Genomic DNA, 25,577 nt, shown 5'->3' on the forward strand with positions numbered 1-25,577 from the left:
ATTATTTTCTTGTTATGATTGAACTTGACATACTGGTTTTGCTAAAATGAATTAATTTCTATCATTTATATAAGGCTTTAAATAAAATTTTCTGACATGCTTTATTGAATCTAATAATCAAAAGAACACTATGCCCTTGGGGGGCTCAGTCAGTTGAGCTTCTAACTCTTGATTTTTGGCTCTGGTCACTGTCTCAGGGTCATGAGACCAAGCCCCATGTTGGGCTCTGTGTTCAGCAGGAAGTCTGCTTGAGATTCTCTCTCCCTCTCCCCGAACCCCTCTCTCCACTCACATGAGCACTCTCTCTCTCTAAAATAAATAAATGAATAAATAAATAAATAAATAAATATTTTTTAAAGAACACTATGAAATAACTGTTATATTTTTTTCACCTTCCTTTGTAGCCAAGAAAACTCAGTGTTGTGATTTACTTAGAAAGTCTTAGAGCCAGTATTTGAACCCAGTCCTGACCCCAAAACCATACAGACCTCACCATTCTAAAACTACAAGAGAGCATAAATTGCCATCTTTCTCTGAATAATAAGCCTAAAGCCGTGTTCCCTGATCTCTGAATCCACCACGTGAGAATTCCATTCAGTTAACATGTCTCCATTTAATATACAAATCAACAGACAAAATTGTAGATCAACATAAAGATGTAAATCAGCATATGCTTTTGTGTATAACAATATTCGCTACACAAAAACACACCCCTGATTTTCATTTGATAAGGTAATAACAAAAACAAAATTAGATTAATCATAACAATCTGTTTTAGCAAACCTTTCCTGGTTCCTAGGGATGACCTATTCTGTTTCCTAAATATTAAAATAATCCTATCCTTATAATTTTAGAATTTTTATCCAGGAGTGCCTGGGGGGCTCAGTCGTTGGGTGTTTGCCTTCAGCTCAGGTCGTGACCTCAGCGTCCTGAGATTGGACCCCCGCATCAGGCTCCCTGTTCAGCAGGAAGCCTCCATCTCCCTCTCCCACTTCCCCTGCTTTTGTTCCCTCTCTCGCTGTGTCCCTCTCTGTCAAATAAATATTGTTTTTAAAAGAGAATTTTTATCCAGATGTGTGTTTTCCATAGTTTCTGTATTACAAGTCTCTGTGTCATAGCTTCAGGCACTTTTCCATGTCCTCAGAATAAGTTGATAATCATTGCTATCACATCTTCTAGTTTCTTGAAGGTGAGAGGTGTCTAGGCTTGAGACAGGAATGCATTCTGAGCTGCTTAAATGACCTTTTAGTGGTTCCCCCAAACTTGTGTCAAATTAATCGTAAGCAAGTCAGTGCCCAATTTTATCATTTGAAGACTGTTCTTGAAGGAAAAAATAAAGTAAAATGAAAGAGAAAAATTCAAATGGTTCTGTTTACTCTGATCTGGTAACTGTTGGGTCATCACCCCCAGGCAGACATGCCATTCTTTTATTGTTCTTCTTACTGTAAAGATAACTGTTTTACATTTCTTTTCTATGGTTTCAGATTTTTTAAAAAATCTCAACTCATTCTCCATCCTTGTCTCTCAAATGTCATTTTTATCGGCTGTGTAATTTCTATTTATTCACCCAAAGATGTGTACTTCTGTCCCTGCCTTTCCAAAATATGCTTTATAAATATAAGGATAAATGAGAAAACGTTGTGGTTTTTTTCTCACTAATCACAATGCTTTCCATTTTTTAAAAAAATCAAATAAAACTGTTTTTTTAGGTCGTTGCTTATGTAAGCCCATAACATAAGGGTAGTGCATGTCAGCAAAAAAAGGCTTATAGGGACGCCTGGGTGGCTCAGTTGGTTAAGCAGCTGCCTTCGGCTCAGGTCATGATCCCAGCGTCCTGGGATCGAGTCCCACATCGGGCTCCTTGCTCGGCGGGGAACCTGCTCCTCCCTCTGACTCTGCCTGCCATTCTGTCTGCCTGTGCTTGCTCTCTCCCCCTCTTTCTCTCTGATAAATAAATTAAAAAAAAATCTTTAAAAGAAAAGGCTTATAACACCCTTTGTCCCTCAAAAGCTGCGATCATACATGAGTCTCAACTTCTGAGAGTCTCGCTGTCTTATTTGGGTCATCCCAAAAGCAGATCTGAGACACGGAATTTGGTGCAAGAAGCTTATTTGAGGTGATGGCCATGGGGTGACCTCAGGAAGCACTGAGAGCCATTGGAGAAGTGAGACAGAAAAGGGAGCGTTAGTAAGTGGTTTACTGCTCTGGGCAGCTGGGGCTCAGTCCACCCTCTCACCCCACCCCCAATTCTTTGTGAATCTGTGCAGAACTCAGCCCAGAACTGTCTCACGAAGAGGAAGGAAGCTAGGGTATTTACCTCCCTACTCTGTCCCTCATTAATTGGGCGTTGCTCCTGAAATGTTGACTTGCCAACACCACTGCCCACCCAAAGGTCATAGCTCACCCTCATGCACAGAGGGCCAGGAAGCAGACCAAGTGTGAGAGAACCAGCTGCACCTGACTTTCCACATAAGAAAAAGTCATATAGTAGGACACAAACGGTGCTTGCAATGCTCAGATCTCTCCTTTTTAATGAGGATAAAAATGTTTGCCTCAATCACCTCATGAAATGACTGAAAAGATTCATCACAAGTAATTTATATGCTAATTTATAGTTCACAAAGTACTTGCATAGGCATTTTGTAATACTTCCTTCACAGATTCTTGCAAAAATGTTATACATATATGTAATGATGCCTCCATCTAACACATGAAAATCCAAGGCTCAGAAAGGATAAATGGTTTGCCTCACATTACGAACTAGCAACTAGCAAATACAGGATTTGAACCAGAAACACAATGATCAATTCCAGGCTCTTTCCACCATTGTATGTGTGAATCTTCAAGTGCAATGTACTTTAAGAATGTAAGGCGTGGTTATTCCTCAAGAAGGGTCATGCCAACAAATCAAATAAACCCATAAGTAAAAATTCTTCCTATTTATCAATTACATAGATGATCAAGAGATGACTAATTGATAGAGAGCTAGATAGATAGAAGAAAGCATTTTTTTAAAAAATCAATTGGTAATGGGTGCCTGGGTGGCTCAGTGGGTTAAGCTGCTGCCTTCGGCTCAGGTCATGATCTCAGGGTCCTGGGATCGAGTCCCGCATCAGGCTCTCTGCTCAGCAGGGAGCCTGCTTCCTCCTCTCTCTCTCTGCCTGCCTCTCTGCCTACTTGTGATCTCTCTCTGTCAAATAAATAAAAAAAAATCAATTGGTAAAATAAATTAAAAAATAGAGGATAGGGATTAAAGAGTACACTTATGATGAAAAAATAAAATAAAATGGTGAAGTTTGGTGAGAAAAAAATAAAGGGCAAAGAATGCTTCTCTATCATTTTCCCTTCTAATATATACAAAAGCAGAAACAGCTCTTTTCATCTTGAACTTCTTCAGAGGCCTATGGTTATGAGCCCTCAGTCATTTCTGGAAGGGGTCTGTGCAGGGATGATCTTGTACCACGCTGTGCAAAGGATTTTCCTGAAAGATAGCAGTGCAGTTTGCCCTGGGTCCAGAAAACCAGGAGACCTTTTTGGATGGGGCTGGAGGCAGAGACAGAGAGGCTGAAAGGCAATCATATCCACTGTGGTAACCACTACCATGATGGAGGAGCATGAAAGGCTGGAGGAGTCCACAGGAGGAGTACATGTGCCAACTTTGCTGTGGTGTAACAAGGAAGGCTTCCTGGAAGAGAGGACATCTATGTGAGTCCTGAAGAAGCAACAGAAATGAGTGATGCTGGGACTTCATAGTAAAGAGGGAGAGAGGATTTTCAAGTCTAGAAACAGCAATAGGTAAAAGGTCCAGAACTAGGAAAGAGCATGGCTCCTTAGGGGAATTGCAAATAAAGAGTTGACTATAATTTGGGTAGTGGGAAAGGAAGGCATGAGGGAGGTCAGGTTATCTCATGTGGTACCTTATACATGGTTAAGTATTTAGTTGCCCTGGTTTCAAAGAGCATACTTTTAACAGGGGGAAAAAAAAAATCAGTTGGCGAAGTAAGTGAAGGGCACAAGTATGAGCGCTTTCTGACCCTGGGGTGGCCAAGTGGGGTAAAGTGTATCCATGTGATCCGTTGCTCAGGGAGCCATTTAACTGCATCAAGGAGGGAGCAGAACAGAAATTAAGCCCACCAAGGCACATCCAGTGACAAAGTCAACAATGAAAGAAGGCTTTACAAGCAGATTGGGAGCTCCCCCATTTGCGTATACTCAATGTGTGCATTACCTTACTCAGAGGAGCCTGTAAAGGAAAATTAAATTAGTTCACCGCCTCCTTGGTCACCTGAGAACTGAATGTAGGAAAAGGCTGACCTATGTTGGCTTCTGGTCAAGGTACTTTATTCACCAGAAGAGGATCATAATGATGCCTCTTATAAAGCAAAGACCCAGGAGAAAGGTAGAAAGCACAAACCTGGTATATTTACTAAGCAAAATGTTTTCATTAACTTTGTTTATATTACTGGCTTGTTCTAAAATTATTCCTGTTCTAGCAAGCAAGCAGTCACTTTGGGGTTTTTCTCCGAATAGTATTGGCCCATTTACTTTTCACTCTGTACATTTATTTCCTTTCATTTATTGGATTTCTTAAACATGCCCATTGCCCACAGGCCTCTGGGCACGAGTTCAAAACTAAATGCTACAATTACATGAAATGCTAAGGCCAAAGAATATAATTTCATAGAAAAGAAGGGTGAGTGGGTAGGAGTAGAAGGAGTTTATCAGGGAAGCCAACGCCAAACCAGAAAGGTCCATCTTGTATCACACCCTGGAGGCATTAGGCACAGGAGTTGTTTGCTGGACTCAGTAAATTAGCAAAAACTCTTAAGTCTGAGGCTGGGCTTAGTTTTAGATGTCAGCTGTTTAAAAGGAATATAAAGCTGGCCAAAAAATCATCCTTTCCACAAGCCTGTGGTTATATATCTATGTTCAGGAAAGCTAAAAATGAGTCTTGGAGAGAAAGCCACTGAACTCACCACACACAGATAGGACTGATGGCGACAAAATGGACAAGGAATGGTTACAATAACAGCATTTATCGAATGCTGACTACACACCAAGCACTACATTCTAACAGATAATGGATGTATAGGTATTGATATATTCACCTAATCCATACAAGAACATTTTGAAGGATATTTAATCAATGAGAGATTTGAGGCACAGAGAGTTCAAGTAACTTGTCCAAAGTCACACAGCAGGTAGGAGGGGGAGCCAGGAATAAACACAGTCTGATGTCAGAGATAGCTGGACTGACTCATTACAGGGACCAAGGATGACATACATATCCAAGTCAAGGACTTAACCATTCAGATGACACATTTATAACACTTCTGTGACAAAGTCACCTGAAAACAGTGTCAAAATGGATACAAGAGTAGAGGTAACTTTTTCTCCAGTCTACTTTTTCTTTCTTCCTTGTGGGTAGAGAGCAAAACAACACTTCTCACAGGACTTTCCTCCTTTTATTCTTTCTTTTTTTTTTCTCCTCTTTTTTGGTCCACATAGTCTTTTTACATATTAAGGGCCAGAGAAGTGGCTGAGCAAGTAGGAAAAATCCTAAAATAGGAATGGGAGAAGGAAAAAAATGTTAAAGTTATTCTATTCCTACCTGGGACCCTAGTGGTGGTCTTGATTCCTTTGGCCCAAATAGCTACATACAATGTAGATATTGATGTTTTAAATGAGCCATGGTTAACTTAGTTCAAGCAGACACATTATTGTTATAAATGAAATGGCCCCAGACTAGCGATTTCTGTCCCCAAAATAGCAGTCAACTGGCCATGAGAAGCTTGGACAACTCCCTTTATGTTTCTGAACCAAGTTTTACATGGAATATAGTGAAGATAAGGTAAAGAGATATAACTTCGTTCTGTACCCTAGGGATGTGGAGTATCATTTCACCAAGGGTTTTAAGTGATTCGAACTTCTAAAAATAAAGTAACATGGAAACTTCCAGTTTTAGCTCTAACATGTAAAGAGCTTAGAAATCATTCCTCCCATCTTTACAACAAGAAAAAAGATGAAGACATTGAAAACCAAGAACTTTTCTTGGACCCAGCAGAGAATTGAGGCTGCAAGGCAAGCCACCACCCAAAATCAAACACTCCCCAAACTCAGGAGTGACAGGTGAATACAAAGAATCACAACCAAGATCTGCTTAATTGGAACAAAAGCCACCAGAACCAAAACTGGTAAGGACCCACAGGTGGTAATTTTAAAAATTTGCTGGAGGCCAGTGTGGACTTCCATGAAGTGAGAAAATCCCAGGAACTGAATTCTCAGAGAACAACCCTCCTGCTCATGAGCTTTACCTATAAGAAGCCTGTCAAGGTCCCATGGTGAAAAGCTAGGGAATAAGTGCTCTGGCTATGGCTGGGGGAGGTAGAGGGACCATTGTGAAATAGCCCAGAACATTCTACATAACAAAGTCCTCCTTCTCAGAGGGAAAAATAATTTACCAGAGCATTATCCCACCTAAGCAGAAGTAGAAGGCTTTTACCTAACTCCACCTCTTCTAGCCCTTTTGCTTCACCTAAGAGGATGTAAAGGGTGCTAAGAAACCCTGGTGGAGGAAACAACTCAAGGTCACAGGCTCAGAAAGAAATTTTAGATTTAATCATAAGATTATAGAATGCTTCCCTTTCCCTACACCTTACTGGCACAACTGTCTGTAGATATTAACAGACTCTAAAATTTATATGGAAAGGCAAAGAATCAGAAAAACCAGGAAAATGCTGAAAAAGAAAAAACATTATAAAGCCACAATAATCGGGACAGTGTAGTATTAACGAAATAATAGATACAAGGATCGATGGAACAGGACAGAGCACAGAAATATATCCACACAAATATAGCCAACTGAAATTCAATGGTACAAGGATGATCTTTTCAATTAAAGGACTATCCACATGCAAAAAAAAAATTAATCTAGAAAGAGATCCTACACTTTTCACAGAAATTAAGTCAAAATGGATCAAAAAACCTAAACGTAAAATCTAAATTGTAAAAATTCCTAGCAGATAATGAAAAAACAAGCCACAGACTTGGATAAAATATATATGATACAAACATCGGATAACTTTAGACTTTCATCTAAAACATACACATATACAAAATCTCTCAAAACTAAAAAAACAAGGGCGCCTGGGTGGCTCCAGTGGGTTAAGCCTCTGCCTTTGGCTCAGATCATGATCTCAGGGTCCTGAGATCAAGCCCCGCCTCAGGCTCCCAGAGAGCCTGCTTTCCTCTCTCTCTCTGCCTGCCTCTCTGCCTACTTGTGATCACTCTCTCTCTATCTGTCAAATAAATAAATAAAATCTTTTTAAAAAATGAACTAAAAAAATAAGAACACAAAAAACCCAATTTAAAAAATGGCAAAAGCGCTAATATATCACCAAGGAAGATGTACAGAATGCAAAAAAGCATACCAAAAAAATGTTCAATATCATTTATCATCAAAGAATTGCAAATTAAAACAACAGCGAGATATCACTATGCATGCTAAGATGGTTAAAATCTTAAAAACTGACATCATCAAATGCTGGCAAGATGTAGAGCAGCAGGGACTCTCAATCATTGCTAGGAGGATCCAGCCACTTTGAAAGAAAGTCTGGCAGTTTCTTCTTTTTGTTTGTTTTTTAAGATTTTATTTATTTATTTGACATATAAATAATATTTATATATTAAATAAATAAAATACTTATTTTATTTAATTATTATTTATTTGATCACAAGTAGGCAGAGAAGCAGGCAGAGAGAGAGGAAGAAGCAGACTCCCCGCTGAGCAGAGAGCCCGATGTGGGGCTCGATCCCAGGCTGAGATCATGACCTGGGTCAAAGGCAGAGGCTTTAATCCACTGAGCCCCACAGATACCCCCGTCTGGCAGTTTCTTACAAAACTAAACATAGTCATCACATGATCCAGCAGTCAAGTTCCAAGGTGTTTACCAATTGATTTGCAAAATTACGTTCACATGGAAACCCACATGTGAATGTTATAGCAGCTTTATTCATAATCTCCCTAAATTAGAAGGAACCTAGATGTCTTCCAATAGATAAATGGATGAACAGTAGTAAATCCATAAAATGGAATGTTATTCTATGATAAAAATAAATGCACTATCGAGCTCTGAAAAGACATGGACAAACCTTAAATGCATGTGGCTAAGTGGATGAAGCCAATGTGAAAAGGCTACTTGGTTTAGGATTCTAAGTATATGATATTTTGGATCGGCAAGATTATATAGAGTAAAAATTGCAGTGATCACCAGGGTGTTGGGGTGAGACGGGGAGGCTTGAAGAGGTGAATCTCAGGGCCTTTTTCATGGCAGTGGAACTATTTTGTGCAATGCTGTGATGGTGGATACTTGACATCATTTGCCAAAACCCATACAACTTTATAGCACCAAGAGAAAACCTTAATGTAGGTGAATTTTTTAAAAATCATTAAGGAGATCAGAGATTCCCAGATAGCATAGCAGACTATGGTAAGAGAATCAAATTTTATTACGAATGTATGACACAAGCTCACTGTAGGGAAAGGAGGCAATGATGCTGACCTAAATAATTTTGGAAATGATGAGTGCTCAAGACTAGAGACAAAAGGAACTGTACATAATCACTGAACTCTACTAAATTAAGTTGTTTTCCATAAAGGTATGAATCAACAAATCTGATACTCTTATCCATGTATTCTGGAACTGAACAATTAGGAAAATGGATGGTGGATGGTTGTGGGAGAACCAGGTACCTCACTGCTGAGGTGAGATTTTACAGATAAGTAGGGGGAGGGGCTAGAATAATCCATATGGTAAGGATTAGCAGTAGAAACATCAGTATGATCTCATGGTTAGCTTAATATAGATACAGATGGTTACAAAGAGAAATACTTATGGGTATATGCCTATACACGGGTTAGTATTCACACAGGTGTATTTCCTGACTCTGTTAGCTGAGGAAGCCTAGAGAGAAAGACACTCTGATAGCAAGGAGCACATCCAGCACTCAAGCTTGCTTTCTAACACCATTCTGCAATAAAAGGAACTAGTGTTCCATAAAGAAATGCTTGATTCTGGAACTGGAGTAGGAAACATATAGTATGATCCTAAAGCATTTTGTAGTGCCCAAGGCAAAGAAGTGCATAAAAAAAATTTGAGAGATTTATACCCAAGGAACACAGGGGTCAATTGAAAGAGCTTCTGATGGCCAACCCTGGAATAATTTCAGCAACAGAATAGCAAAGTATCATGAACTAAGACATCCACGAGTTCATATTGATATAAATAAATGATTGAGTAGATAAGTAAATGAAGAAGAGACAAATCTCCCATGAAGAATTCCAAGCAATTTATGTACATACTCCACCCTCAAGGAGGGAGAGCATAAACTCCTACTCCTCAACTGTGGGCTGGGCATGGTGACTTCCTTCCAAAGATTCATTATGGAAACTGAGGGGATAAAAGCATAATTTTACAATGGAGAAACCTGACAAACATCACCTCATCCAGATAATCAAAGTCAATATCAACACTGATCAACCCCTAATCATGAGGAAAAACATTAGACAAATTCAAATAAAGGGACATTCTACAGCAAAACCTGACAAATACTCCTCAAAACTGTTGAGGTCATCAAAACCAAGGAAATCTAAAAAAAAGTCAGAACCAAGAAGAGCCTAAGAAAACATGACAATACAGAGTAGTCTTCCAAATGAGATTCAAGAACAGAAAAAGGACAACCATTAAATACAAAGAAAAGAATAAGAATAAGTTATGGGTTTTAGTTAATAACAATCAATATTCACTTATCCATTGTAACAAATACACTATAGTGATATAAGTTTCAATAATAAAGGAAATGGGGGATAGGGTGTCTGGTAGGTCACCATACTATTTTTATAATTCTTCTAGAAATCTTAAGGTGTTCCAAAACATAGTCTGTTTTTTTAAAAAGACAACAACGTGGGGGTGTCTGGGTGGCTCAGTTGAATGAGTGACCAACTCTTGATTTCAGCTCATGTCGTGATCTCAGGGTGGGGGCCATGAGAGTGAGCTTTGGGTGGGACTCCACACTGACTGTGTAGCCTGCTTAAGATTCTCTCCCTCTCCCTCTGCCCCTTCTCCCCGAACACACACACTCTTTCTTATTCTATAAATAAGTAAGTTAATAAATAAATATTTTAAAAATTAGAAGACTTCACTCTTTTAAAAGATAAATTAAAAGACGGCAACATGAATAAACAAATAATATAATACATGGGTTTTGTCCTAGGATGTACTGAAATTGTTTGGGAATCGAATTCTGCAGATAAATTAATCACCTAATCTGGTATACCTTCAGACTCAGCCTAAAGCTGTACTTTAAAAAAAATAAAAAAACAAAATGAAACGAGATGTGATCCAGAGAGAGACAAACTATAAGAGACTCTTAATCTCACAAAACAAACTGAGGGTAGCGGGGGCAAGGAGTGGGTAGGAGGGTAGGGAGAGGGTCCTTGGGTGATGGACATTGGGGAGGGTGTGTGCTATGGTGAGTGCTGTGAAGTGTGTAAACCTGGCGATTCACAGACCTGTACCCCTGGGGCTAATAATACATTATATGTTCATAAAAAAGTTAAAAAACTTAAAAAAAAATTAAACACACACACACACACACACACGCACAACTAAATGTAAGGGGACTGAACATGGATTGTCCTGATGATCCACAGCCATGGAATTCACCAGGAAATGGCTTGGTTTCCTTTGCTTTCAATTGTCTAAGTATGAGGTGATACGGCCTAACCTCCCCCAAGAGCCACTCCCAGTGGGCTAACAGGACAGAAGGAACTCCGGCTTGAACTGGTCACCATTCACACTCCCGCCAACTAACACAGACACTCACCCACAGGATGGCTGCCTTGGACCCTGAAAGCAACATTTCCCTCTGAAAGGGAAAATGAATTTTACAGGACCCTCCCCAGTGCCACTGACTTCATTAGCCTCAGACTCTAATGAGCTCTCGGAGCCAGACACCCCATTACCACCACTTTGACAGATTGTCCAGGACAACTCGGGATTTACAATGGCAAGAGTCAGGTTCACCTCTATCTCACCCCACCCACCCCACCCACCCCCTCTCCTTTCAAGCTGGTGTTCCATCCCAGGGACGCCCCTCCTGAATAACAGACATAAGACAGTTTCTGAGCCACGCTAGACCGTGGAGAAAATGATGACACAGACTCGCTGCCACATGCAGAGTCTGAGACACCATTGTTTGGTAAACGGGTGTGAGGTACCCAAAGGCAAAGTGATCTGAGATTTCCTGCACTAACCATGTGGACTCATTTTTTCCAGTTACTTTCTACTAAGGCCAAAAAACATTACCAGAGTTCCCTCAGGGTCTCTAATTGCCCTGGCAGCTTTGGTAATTGCTCTGGACTCTTTCCCCTAAAGAGTAAACAATGATGTGTCCTTTTAGTTTTCCCACATCCCTTAGTCCCAGCCCTCCTCCCAATCAGTGGCTACGGAAGGAGACAAAAACCCTGATCATTTGCATAATAGCCCATTCTTTTCCACATTGTATCATGTGTTTGAGGTGTTTGTTTTAATAACCTAATTTTCCTCCAGTCATATACCCTTTACTCAGGAGAGCAAGGAATTGACATTGGTTTAGGTTCATAGAGGAATATAAAAGACCTAGTTAAAATGTCTCAGGCCACTGACTATACAGAAGATAGATGATAGATAGATATAGATATTTAAAAGCCTTAAAACCTCTCCCCCTGCCTTTAAACCTAGCTGACCCTTGTTAACTAACTACCATCTACTCTCAGAAATGTGACTTCCTCCCTCGGCATTGTCCCTCTTAAATGCCTTCCCTTTCTGATGGACAACTCCTAGATGAGGTGGAGGGCGGGGATGAGGGGGTGAGGGAGCCAGGGCGTGGGGAGGTTCCTCAGCACAGCCTCACTGTCCTCCTCTGCTGGATTCGTTGACAAGGGTTAACAGTAACCCAGGTAGAAAGAACAGTTGACTTCCTCCCTGGCCAAAGACACTTGGCACTGTTAAACTCTTTTCCAGCTAGAACAAGCACCAGACATAAAGACAAAAGTAGAATGAATTTGGGCATCCAAAGAAGCTGGAACAGAAGGGAGAAAGGAGTTCTGGCAAGAAGAACAGGACACACTCAAGTAGAAATGTCATTTCCCAGAGGGCCTGAGTGGCTCAGCCAGTTGAACACCTGACTCCTGATCTCAGCTCATGCCTGATCTCCAGGTCTTGAGTTCAAGCCCCGCATTGGGATCCACCTTGGGCGTGGAGCCTACTTAGAAAAAAAAAAGTCATATCCTCTATAGACACTCTGCCTCCTCCCTGGAGGGTGTTTGAAGCAGCTCTGGGGAGTGACAACATGCACAGAGAACAGTGAACCTTGAGTGATGCTAGAGACTGACCACGATTTTAGTGCCCACTCAGCCATTTATTGGTGGTGTTATTCAAGAGAAATAATTAACTCTTCTAGACCTAAGCTTTCCTACCTGCAAAATGATAAGAAAAATAATCATCTCAGACTAGTGGAGAAGATTAAAAACTATAATATGAGTAAAGTGCCAGATCAATGGTTAAATGCTTAATATATGTTAACTGTTATTTTTTCCTCATATTTTGTGAGATATAATCAATATATAATATTATGTAAGTTTAAGGTAACTGTTAAACTTTTTTAGAACAGGATATAGGTGGTTCCAGTGTCCTTGATTGATTGGTTAGTTGGTTGGCTGATTGATTAATTGACTGACTTTATCACCAAAAAAAGATTAATGGTCTCAAATGTAGAATGTCTAGTTAAAAATCTAACATTTTTCTTGTCAAGTTTTTTCTTCTATAGTTTTGTACTAGTCTACTAGAGCTGTCATAACAGAAGACCACAGTCTACTGTGGCGCTTTTTTTAATTTTTTTTTTTAATTTTTTCGGAGAGAGGAGAGGGTGAGCACACAGGGAGAGGGAAAAGCAGCCTCCCCATTGAGTGTAAAGCCCAACATGGGGCTGGATCCCAGGGCCCTGATATTATTACCTGAGTCTAAGGCAAATGCTTAACTGAGCCACCCAGGCACCAGACCAGGTAGTTTAAACATTTATTTCTACAGTTCTGGAGACTAGAAATCCATGAACAAAGTGCCAGCAAATTTGGTTTCTAGCCTGGCCTAGACGTTGACTGCCTTTACACCGTGTCCTCACACGGCTTTTTGCTCAGTGTGCATACACAGAGAGAAAGGGAGGGAGAGAGGGTGAGGTTTCTGGTGTCTTTTTCCTTTTTTTAGAAAAAGATTTTATTCATTTATTTATTTATTTGAGAGAGAGTGAGCACACAAGGAGGGGGAGGGGCAAAGGGAGAAAGAGAAGCAGACTTCCCACCAAGAAGGGACCCCAGTGTGAGGCTTAATCCCAGGACCCCAAGATCACGACAGATGAGCTGAAGGCAGATGCTGAACTGACTGAGCCACCAAGATGCCCCTCTGGTGTCTCTTCTTATAAGGACATTAATTCTGGCAGAATATAGCCCCACCTTTTGTTAATCTTAATTACTTATTTAGAAGACCCGTCTTCAAATAAAGCCTCCCTGGGAGCTACGTCTTCAACATTCATTTTCAGGAGACACAAATATTCAATCCCTCACTGGTTTTCTGTAATTTCTTGCTTTCAGAAGAAAAAGAAATCCTATTTGAATGATGCCATATATGTCCCTTGGCAATGCAAGAGTTACTACATTTGTCCGCACAATAAGTTATGAAATAGGAGAAATTAACTGCTTTTGACTCTCATTATCAGACTTTCGAAATACCTACTCTTGTGGACTGACAGCAGCAACAGCTCCAATTTACTCGCCCTTCCTGTGTCCATGCCCTCTGGCACCGGCCTCCCACTCTGACTCTGGGCTCAGCCACGGGACTTCCTTTGGCCCACGGACCATTAGCACACTTGATGGGATCCATTAGCAGAGTCATAAAAAAGCTTTGAAGCTTACATGGAAGCTTACCTGCTTGCTGCTTTAAAACCCAGCTGCCACAGGAACAAGTCCAGGCCATTCTGCCAGTTAGGGGACAACCAGAGGAGAGCTGAGGGCACCTGGGCAATAGTCAGGCAGGTTCAGCTCTTCTAACAGTTGCTGCAGAAGCATGAATGAACCCCAGCTGGGCCCAGCCAACTCTGGCACAGATAAATAGTGTTACCAAAATAACCCAGCTTAAATTGCTGATCCACAGAATCATGAGCTAATTTTTTTATTGTTTTAAGACACCACGTTTTGAGTTAATTTGTTACACAGCAATAGTGAACTGATACATCTGCAAAGTACTCAGGACTGTGCTGTACTTTTTTTGCAAAATACAGAAAAAATGTCAAATACAATTTTAGGTGAGAAGAAGAGGTATAGATAAATTGCATATATCCTGCAGCTATTAATAAGGAAGAACATCTCCCTTTTAGTTGGATGAAATACAAGAGTTTTAATACCAAGGTGTGAGGAAATAATACATACACCGAAAATGAGTCTCTTTACGTAATTCCAGCATTCTGCATCTCATTTAGCATGAAAAGCAATGAGTTTCATGAGAATGGATAACACAGGAAAGAAGATAGTAGGAATATTTATTTTGCAGCCAAGAAAATTCTCTCTCTCTGGTTCAATTCATGCTTTGGGAAACAAGTCAGATCACTTTTTCTTTTATCCAAATTAGTTTGCCCATTCCTTGAAATTACATATGATGACATAATCCAAGTCCAACTTGGCAAAATAAAGAATTTTCAGCTCAAGTCTGGTTTCTCTTCAATTTTCATTTCCCCTGGGTCCCATTCATATTTCTTACAGACACTTTCCCTTGTGACCCAATCTAATTTGATTCCCTACCACATCTCCTCTACCAAGAGCATCTAAAGCTATTTTGCAGAGATCCTATAAATAATGGCTTGACAATTTTAAAAGATAATATTCAGAAAAGAAGCTTGGAAAGGGGGATGGAAAAAGAAAAGGCTCTTTTCAGGACAGTGTCTACAATTGTACCTATATATTACCAGCCAATCTGAGTGATCTCTTTTCCCACGTGACTTGGCAAAACTGACCTGCTATTTTGGCTTTATATACAAACAGCCACAATCAGGTAAAAGAGGAAGGAAAAACTGACCAGTAAGAATGAAATTCTGGGGATGAAGGAGGCCTCTGGAGAAAGCTGATATTTGATGAAAAAGCAAAATGACAAAACTAAGCATTGTCACCTGCCATTTTATACTAGTGTTCCTCTGCCATTTTATAAAGTTAGAGAAGGAACTGGTGCTCATCCTTGCAGTGAGGTCTGACATCTGAGAAATGGTCATTCTTTGACATTTAGATAAAGAATTTCTAAACTTCTTCCTCTGGAGAAAGGAGAGTTGGGCTCTCTCCCACAGGCCTTGCTGCCTATCAAGCTCTCTTCACCCTAGCCATTAACTCTTAACACATTGGAGTGGTTTGTGAGGGCTGCCATAACAAAGTGCCACACTTGAACAACTGAAATTTATTTCCTTATAGTTCTGGAGGCTACAGGTCTAAGATCAAGGTCTCAACAGGGTTGGTTTCCTCTGAGGATCACTCGTCTTGACTTACAGATGGTCTTCTTCTCTTTGTGTCTTTACGTGGACTTCCATCTGTGTATGTCTTCGTCCTAACAATCCCTTCTTATAAGGATACCAGTCATACTCAATAAGGGCCCACTCCAGTGATCTCATTTTACCTCTTTAAAGACCCTATCTCTGAACACAGTCACATTCTGAAATATTTGAAGTTGGGACTTCAGTATATGAATTCAGGGGACATAATTTAGTCCTTAATACACCTTTACCTCAGAAGTCCTTTACCTTGAGATCCTACTTATCTTTTCCCTTACTTCCTCAATATTAATCAATTTCATAGGCTCCATAACTATACAGAGAGATGAAAACACTTCCAGGTTACACACACATATCAAGGTACATCTCACTTTTAGAAACATGAAATGCAAGAGAAAAAGTTATCTCAGAAGAACTATGATAACAGATGACTCGGAAAACTAAGAAATTCCTGCAATATACAACGAAATGAATCTCTAATGGTTGGAATTAAATTGAAAATCATTATGATCCATGAGAAAAGGATGGGAAGATTGCACCCCATTTGGAGACCCATTTAGACCAGTTAGCTACACCTTCTAAGCCTTCTTAATATCACCGAAGAGATTTTCAGTGTAGGTTGGACCTGGAGAGTGAAGAAGGAAGCAAAAGAACAAGGGTCTGCTTATACTTACACAGAGTTCCTTCATTAAGAAATGGAACACTGTAGGAGCACCTGGGTGGCTCAGTCAGTTAAGTGTCTGCTTTTGGCTGAGGTCATGATTCCAGGGTCCTGAGGTCAAACCCTGAGTCAGGCTCTTCATCAGCGGGGAGTCTGCTTCTCCATCTCCCTCTGCCTGCTGTTCTCCTTGCTTGTGCTTTCTCATTAACTCTCTCTCTCTCTCTCTGTCAAATAAATAAATAAAATCTTAAAAAAAGAAGAAGAAGAAGAAGAAAGAGAGGCACCTGGGTGGCTCAGTGGGTTAAGCCCCTGTCTTCGGCTCAGGTCATGATCTTGGGGTCCTGGGATTGAGCCCCACACTGGGCTCTTTGCTCAGCAGGGAGCCTGCTTCCCCCTCTCTCTCTGTCTTTCTGCCTACTTGTGATCTCTCTCTCTCTGTCTGTCAAATAAATACAATCTTAAAAAGAAAGAAAGAAAGAAATAGAACATGTACATTGACCGCTCTATTAGACACAGGCTTTTTTTTTTTTAAAGTAGAGTCTTCTTTTTAGATCCCTACAGTGCTCTAGTTCCTCCTCATAGTAATTACATAAATACCCAGTAGACAGCCAATAAATATTGAATGACTGATTTGATATCCACTTCAGGGATATGAACACAGGAGTCATGTTAATGCTGAGTAGCCTCCATCCTTATTTCTGAGGATGAGGATGTGTAGGTATGTTCCTCCTTGATCCACTGTTACCCACTTCTCATGGAGAGGCAGAGTTCCCTGCAAGGACAACCACCCAAGAGTGCATAGGAAACCAAAACACCAGTCTTTTTCAAGTACTTCTCCTTCTATTTCAATTCTTCACCCTCAAGTAAATAACTTCAGTATTCAAATAGGATATTAAACATTGAATAAATAGAAACTGAACTCAAAATGCTTATCTTGACTGATTTCTCCCAAGATGGACAACCTCCACCTTGCCGATCTTTCTAGAAGCTTCCCCTTAACCACCAAATCCTGCCACCAGCTCCACCTTCCCGCTTGCTTCCTTCAGGAACATTGCAAAGGACTGGAGGCAGGTAAATATCAAAATTGACGTCTTCTTTCCCACTCTGAGCATTTCCTCATTTCTGCAGTTTCTAAAATAACCCTCTTTGGAAATCATCTGAAAAGGGTGTCATTCTCGTTTTGATGTTTCTAACCACAGAAGCCATGCTGGGGCTGCCCTGTAATTGTTTTTCTCTGGTGAACTGATCAAAAGTCCCCTGGCTAATTATATCATCTGGGAAGCAGGGAGAGGCCGTGGAGGAAAGTGAGTGCCATTCATACTGATTTAGCTTCACCGAGGAGGTCGCCCCTGTGTCAACAGGCTAATTCTTTGGATGTTGACCAAAAAGCAACAAGAGGGAGAACCAGCACAAGCCAGACAAACAGGCTGCTATTCCTGGATCCATAAAAATATACCTTTGGAAGTGGCGTAGGGAGGAAAAAGTACTTTGTAATTCCCACCGCGGCATTTGTCAGTCTCCTGTCTTCTCGAGTAAACAGTGCTCAGTTGGAGCTGAAAGATGCATGCGATTTTCCATATAAATGTCTTTTTATGTCTGTTATTAAGGTTATCGATCCATGTGGACTGTTGCCTGGTCACGTGCTCATCCAAGTTTAAGACAGAGGCATAAATTGTACCCATTTAATCCCTTCGTTTTTAAAAGAAGGGGGGTGAGGACAGTCACGAGGCATTTAAGTGCTGGGAAACTTCTTAGCCTGAGTAGTCTTTCTCAGGAGTCAGCTTTCTCCACCAATGCCTCTATTCATGTGGGATATAATGTTATTTCATTTTCCTCTGGTCGTCTTACATCCCTGGAGAGAGCTTGACTCATGATATAATTATATGCTCAGTCAGTTCCCACTGAGAGTCTCTCCAGACTGCCACCAGCCTGCCCCCCGCTGATCATCCACTCCACTGCCAAAGAGGACAGAACTTGGCCAGAAACAGAGTGACACTTTCTGTAGAACGGCTAAGGATTAGGTTCTCGGAGAGCAGTTCTCGATGACTATCCTCTTTCCTCCAAGAGAAACGGCGAGCCCTGGAGGGGAGTGACTCATTGCAGAGCCAGCCCGATTTGTGGCTTCTGAGGCGGGTCAGGACAGCCTGTTCGGTCCTCCTTGGTGGTTCATAAAATGGGTCCTGGAGGACAGATTTTCAAATGTTTGGGAATTGAGCCTTATTTCATAGAAAATATGAATGACATTCAAGTCACAGCGTGGCCTGGAGAAAGGCTGTCTTGGGGATGATCGTGACAGCCCTGTCCTACGCAATGGTTGGTCACTGCCCTTACACCTGTCCTGGATAGAGGTTAATCAGGGCCATGCAATCCCAGCTGGAGAGGGGACACAGGGAAGCATCATCACGGATAGCTGTTTGACTTCACATGACTAAATGGTCTTATACTTTTTGCAATTACTTCCAGAGCTGGAAGCATCTTAACCAATGCATTTGAGAGTCACAGCAGAATTTTCTCTCCTGGGGCTTGATGTCTTCCTCTTCTCTGATGCTTGGCACAAATTCAGACTGGTTCCATCCATTAAAGTTTTTCTGGGTTCCAAGGCTTTAGTCAAATCTTGGGCCTTTCCTGACCCCCAATCCAACTTGTATTCTCATTTTTTTAATCCCCGCACCCAGCTCTTCCTTCATCGTTTTTACCATTATTTTAATTATATATTTACTTGCGCAGTTATTTGTTTCAAGTCTGTCTCCTCCCACGAGGTTGCAAATTCCATGAACAGACACCTATCTGTTTATTTGTTAATGTTTAGTAGTAGTGACTACTAAACCCAGGGTTTCACATAGAACCTGACACCAAGTTATCTTTAATATACATTGGTTATGATTAACATTATTATCACCATCATTATTAACTGAATGGATCAGTTTTTTAGCATTGACTTAACTAAATTTTTCACGCTTTTGAAAACAGTCACCACTCTCTGGTCACTGATTTTTCCCTAATTTTTCTCTTAGACTTATTTCTACATGTATCATAAAGGAGCCTGGATCCTTTCTAAAGGAAAAACCATAAGGACAAGAAGTCCATCTATTTTTCTGTCATTTGAATGTTGTGTTCTCCTCGTAACCATATGGTCATGGGGGCTAACCCAAACTGCTTTTTTTTTTAATTTTTTATTTTTTATAAACGTATATTTTTATCCCCAGGGGTACAGGTCTATGAATCACCAGGTTTACACACTTCACAGCACTCACCAGAGCACATACCCTCCTCAATGTCCATAACCCCACCCCCCTTCTCCCAACCCCCCTCCCCCCAGCAACCCTCAGTTTGTTTTGTGAGATTAAGTTTGTTTTGTCTCCCTCCCAGTCCCATCTTGGGCTTAAGTGGGTAGGAGAAGAATAAATGAAATAAATAAACCCAAACTGCTTTTTTCCCAGAAGGTCTCAGAGACTTATTATATTCATAGTTCAGTTGCATTAACAGCACCCAAAAACTGTGTCAAATAGAAGTGTCTTCCACCCAGTTATCCCCCTTACCCCAGCGATCCTGCTGAATTGGTTGGAAAACATTCCACTGGATGACCCTGCATTGCTACTGCCTGAAACTAGGCCCTGGGGCTCAGTAAAGAAGGAAGTCAAATGGTCAGAAATTAGGGTAACATCAACCCAACCCTACTCCTCCTGGGGAAGGGGGGCTGGGAATCACTGCGGAGAGCCTGTCACCCAAATGTAGTCTGATCACATAACTTCCATACCTCAGTGGCCCTATGCTAATTCACATTTCCTATAATGTGCTTTGCAATAAGACCCATGGAGGAGAAGGGCCTATCAGGCTTTCATTCCAATGGTATCCCCAAGCACAGCTCTTTTTTTTTTTTTCCAATTTATTTATTTTCAGAAAAACATTATTCATTATTTTTTCACCACACCCAGTGCTCCATGCAAGCCGTGCCCTCTATAATACCCACCACCTGGTACCCCAACCTCCCACACCCCGCCACTTCAAACCCCTCAGATTGTTTTTCAGAGTCCATAGTCTCTCATGGTTCACCTCCCCTTCCAATTTACCCAAATTCCCTTCTCCTCTCTAACGCCCCTTGTCCTCCATGCTATTGGTTATGCTCCACAAATAAGTGAAACCATATGATAATTGACTCTCTCTGCTTGACTTATTTCACTCAGCCAAGCACAGCTCTTAAGACAAATTGGAAGTCATTTTACCAGCCTGTTTCTGAGTAGTTGCGGTAAAAAGCTCTGTCCTTGGGGTCAGGATACCTGGGTCCTCATCTCAGGTCTGCCACTTATCAACTGTATATGTTTTTAAACAAGGATTTCCCTTCTCTAAGACTCAGATACTGTAACTGTAAAGTGAGGATACTATTCATAGTGTCGTTGTGATCATTTAAACACTAATAATAATTCTAATAACAATAATAATCATGCTTCAGAAATCACAGTGCCTAACACTTCCTAGAACCCTTCTAAGTATTTATAGGATCTGTTCAACCAAGGTTCCCAGGGAAATTCATAAGCTTATTGAAATGTGATTTTTAAAAATTATTATCAATACCATCAAATATTTTTTGAACCGCCACTCCTGTCAAAGCAATCGAAATGCAATTAAGAAAAAGGCCTCATCCTTAAAAAGCTTTTGGTTTAGTCAAGGACACACATCCTTAGTCAAGGACACCACACATGATGTGGCACATAGCCATAGAAAGAAATGTGCACTGAGCATCAAATGAATGGCCTGAAAACAAATACCTCCAACATCACAGATGGCAGTTCTTCTGAAGGATGGGGCTAAGGGAGACATTTTCTGGGAAGAGATCACATCACTTTTGTCACAGTTAAACTTTCCTGTGAAACAAGCCACTCCAAAATTTAGCAGCTTAAGAAAAATGATTTTATGAAATTATTTTTTATGACCCTGTGGATTGGTCAGGGATGTCCTTCTGCTAATCACAAGGCTCAGTCCCAATGCTTTATCATCTGGAGGGTCTGCTGTGCTAGCACTTGCTAAGGGCTATTGACTGGAGGGTCTTGGTTCTTACCTATATGACCTCAAGCCTCCCCTAGGCCATTCTTGGGGATCTCAGACAGCATCCCAAGAGGGTGGAAGTGGGAGTTACGAGTCTCTTACAAGTTCAAGCTGTGAAACTCAGACAGTATCTTCTCCTCTTCAGAGGTCTAGTCCAGATTTAAGAGTGTGGAGAAGAGCAGCAGTCACATTGCAAAAAGGCGTGAACACTGAGATAAGAATTGGTGACCATCAAAACTCTATCACAGCTTAGTTTTGTAATTATCTGTATGTAAGTCTGCCTTGTCACCATACTGACAATCTCTTCAGCGCAGGTAAGATGTCTTCTTAACTGTTTGCAGTGACTAGTAAAGTCTAGGGCAAAGCAAGATCTCAGTAAGGATTAGCAAATAAATAAAGAAAAAAAACAAATTATAAGCAGGTGTAATATTATGTGTATGCATACTAATAGTACGATAACAAAAGGTGTTTTGCTGACTTCTATGTCTGGCATGAGAAAATAACAGACTAGATTAATCTTCCCAACTTAAACAATCGGGTAACAGGAATGATAGGTGAAATAGTCATTTTCAGACAACAGGCAGGACAGGATACTGATCCCTGGAAATGGGAAGCAAGCACTGTGAGAGCTACAGGTGCTCCGTATTATGGCCTGAAAAGAGATTTCAGGGTGCACTGCAGGAAGGGAAAAGTCAAACGGAGCCTAGTGGGTGCCCTGAGTTGAGAAGACAGAAGATTCTTTCCTCTTAGAGGAGTCCAAAGTGGCTAAAATTCACAGAGAAGAATCCTAAAGAAAGATAAGAAAAGACTGTCTAGAACATGGGAGCCCTGAGTATCTTTGAGTCTTTGACTGAAGACTGATCAGCAAAACTTTATGAAGAAACTATCAAGGACAGGGGGAAAAGGTAGAAAAAGCAAGCAGAACTCACACAAGACCAGAGCTCATGCAAGACTAGATAGTGGTCCCATCAAGCAGAGTAGAAAGACTGTGTTCCCCTAAAGTTCATATGCTGAAGCCCTAACCCTAGTATAGTTTGTGACTGCATTTGATCCAGGGCCTTAAAGAGGAGACTAAGTCCTGTAGGATGGACCCTCGTCCAATATGACTTCTATCCTTATAAGAAGAGGAAATATGGACACAATTTAAAACACCATGGATGTGCATACCTGGAGGGAAGACCACGTAAGGACCCAGAAAGAAGGTAGCCCTCTGCAAGCTATAGAGAGAAAACTCAGAAAACCAACCCTGCTGACACCTTGGTCATGGCCTCTGGATCTGTAAGACAATAAATACTTGTTTTTTTAACTGATTCAGCCTATGGTCTTTTATTATGGCAGCCTTAGCAATTAAAGGCAGACCTCATAACATATGAGGCACTGGACTTAGATCCTCAAAAGAGTACTGACTCAGACTTATATTCTATGGATCCATCTGACAAAGCTTCAAAGCAAGCCACAAACTATTTCCAAATAACTTACATATATCCCAGTACAAAACTAAAAGAATATTTACAGGGATATAAAAGAAAAAAAGGAGAGAGAAGAAATCTCGCAGCAATATAAAACTCACAAATCTGACAACCCATGAAAAAATTACCAAGCATGTGAAGAAACAGGAAGTGAGTTCATAAGGAAGAATAAAATCAATCAATAGAAACACAACCAGAGAGGAAAAACACAGATAATGGAATCACTAGATAGAAGCAGTTATTTATAAATAAATCCCATGTGTTTCAGATGATAGAGAAAAGCAGGAGCATGATAGGATAGATGGAAGATATTTATGAAGATCATGGAAGGATAGTTATAGGAGATATTTTAAGAGATCCAAATCAAAGTTCTTAAAAAAAAAAAAGTACAATGTCGAGATGAAAAATATACCAGATGAATTTGCCAACATTTTGTACGCTGCAGAAGAAATTGAAAAATTATCAGGGGACTGTAGGACATGAAGCAACCTCATACATATGTAATCAGAGTCCCAGGGGAAAGAGAAAAAGAAAAAACTAAAGAAAACTATTTGAAGAAATAATGATGACTACTTTTTAAAATATGATGAAATTATAAATACCCAGACCCAACGAATTCACAAAATCTTAAGGAGAAAAATAAAGCCAATTACACCAGCACATGCCATAATCAAATTATTTAGTGAGTAATAAAGAGAAAAATCTTTGTAAAAACCAGAGAAAAGAAATGACATATTACCTCCAGAGGACAAAGATAAGAATTTCAGGCTCCTTGTCAGAAACAGTGTAAGCCAAAAGACAGTGAAGCAACAGCTTCAAAGTCCTGGGGAGTGGAGCTGGGAGGGGCTCTATCAACCTAAAATTCTACATTCAGACAAAATGCCTTTCAAAAATGATCATAAAGTAAAGATTTTCTTGGACATACAAAATCTATAAGGATGCATCACCCGAATACTGTATTACAGGAAATGTGAAGCAAAGTCCCTCAGGCAGAAATAAGACAGTAGCTAGAAATTTGGATGAATATAAAGGAATACAAAGTGAAAGAAATGCAAAATATGTTTACATAAAAATAACTGTTTATAATTATCTTAAATCTATTTTTTAATGGCAATTTAAAGCAAAAATCATTTTTAAATGTAATGTTGGGCTTACAGCATATGGAGAAGTAAAATGTATGATAATAATCATTCTAAGGTAGGAAAGGAAGAAATGGAACTATAGTTTTATAAAGTTCCTATACTTGATGTAAAATGGTATACTATTACCTGTAACAAGCTAAAGATAGACATGACAAGCCATAAATCAATCACTAAAAATATTTAAAAAGTGGTGTAACTAAAAAAAGGAAAAAAGAGAAAATGGAGGGATATCTGGGTGGCTAGGCTGGGTAAGCATCTGACTTCAGCTCAGGTCATGATCTTAGGATCCTGGGATCGACCCCCTGGATGAGGGCTGGGGGTCCACTCAACAAGGAGTCTGCTTGTCCCTCTTCCTCTGTCTCTCCTTCAACTCGTGCTTGCTCTCTCTCTCTCTCTTTCTTGAATATATAAAACTCTTTTAAAAAATGTTTTAAAAAGATAAAACGGAATCATAAAAAAATGCAACTAATCCAAAATAAGAGAGAAAAGAGGAGAAAAATATACAACTAATTCAAAATAAAACAGAAAAGAGGAGAAGCAGATGGGGCAAACAGCAAATAAATAGCAATCATATCTATAATCTTATTAAAATGTAAATGAACTAAACATAACAAGGAAAGGCAGAGGTTACCAGATTGGAAAACAAACACGAAACTGAAAAGAAAGAAAACTACTCGCTAACTACAAGAAATGAAATTTAAATATAAAGACACAAATAGTTTGAAAGTAAAAGAATAGAAAAAGATATGTCATTCTAGTATTAATCAAAGAAAATGAAAGTGACTATCTCAATATCAGACAAAGCAGATTGCTGTAAGTAATATTACAAGAGAAAAAGAGGTTTGTTTCATAGTAAGAAAGCAGTTACTTTATTAGGAGTACATATCAATCCTAAATGTTTATGCAGCTAGTAATAGATTCATAAATATTTGAAGCAAAAACTGAAAATGAAAGGAAAAATAAGTAAATCCACAAATATAGTCAGATATTTCAACACCTTTTTCAATAAATGATGGAACAATTACATGCACAAAAATAAAAATTACTAAGGAGTTAGAAGACAAACATTATTTGTTACTTCACTTTGCTGAATTGGCATTTAGAGAACACTCTACCTAGCAACAGCAAAATACCCTTTCCAAGTGCACCCAAAATATTTACCAAGATCAACCATATTCTAAGTCATAAGACAAGTCTCAACAAATTTAAAAACACGGAAATCATACAAGGAAAGGTCTCTGACCATAACAAAATTAAATTAAATAGAGGTAACAGAAGGCCTTTGCAAAATCTCCCCAGATTCAGAAACTAAATAATACATTTTTAAGTAACCCATGGGTCAAAGAAGGAATTAACAGAAAATTAGGATGTATTTCCTGTGGGATAAAAATGTACACAAGACATATCAAAATTTGTAGCAGTACAGCTAGAATAATAAAATGCATAGTGCTAAGTGCTTGTATTAGAAAGAGAAGTCTCAAATCAACTCTCCTAATATCCACTTTCAGGGACAAGGAAAAGAACAGCTAATGCAAATTAATAACAATAATAATAAAAGAGCAGAAATCAATGAAACAGAAAATAGAAAAATAAAAATTTATTGAGCCAAAAGTATATTCTTTGAGAAGATAAGCAAATTTG

This window comes from Neovison vison, chromosome 10 (assembly GCF_020171115.1).
Source record: "Neovison vison isolate M4711 chromosome 10, ASM_NN_V1, whole genome shotgun sequence".
Lineage (NCBI taxonomy): Eukaryota > Metazoa > Chordata > Mammalia > Carnivora > Mustelidae > Neogale > Neogale vison.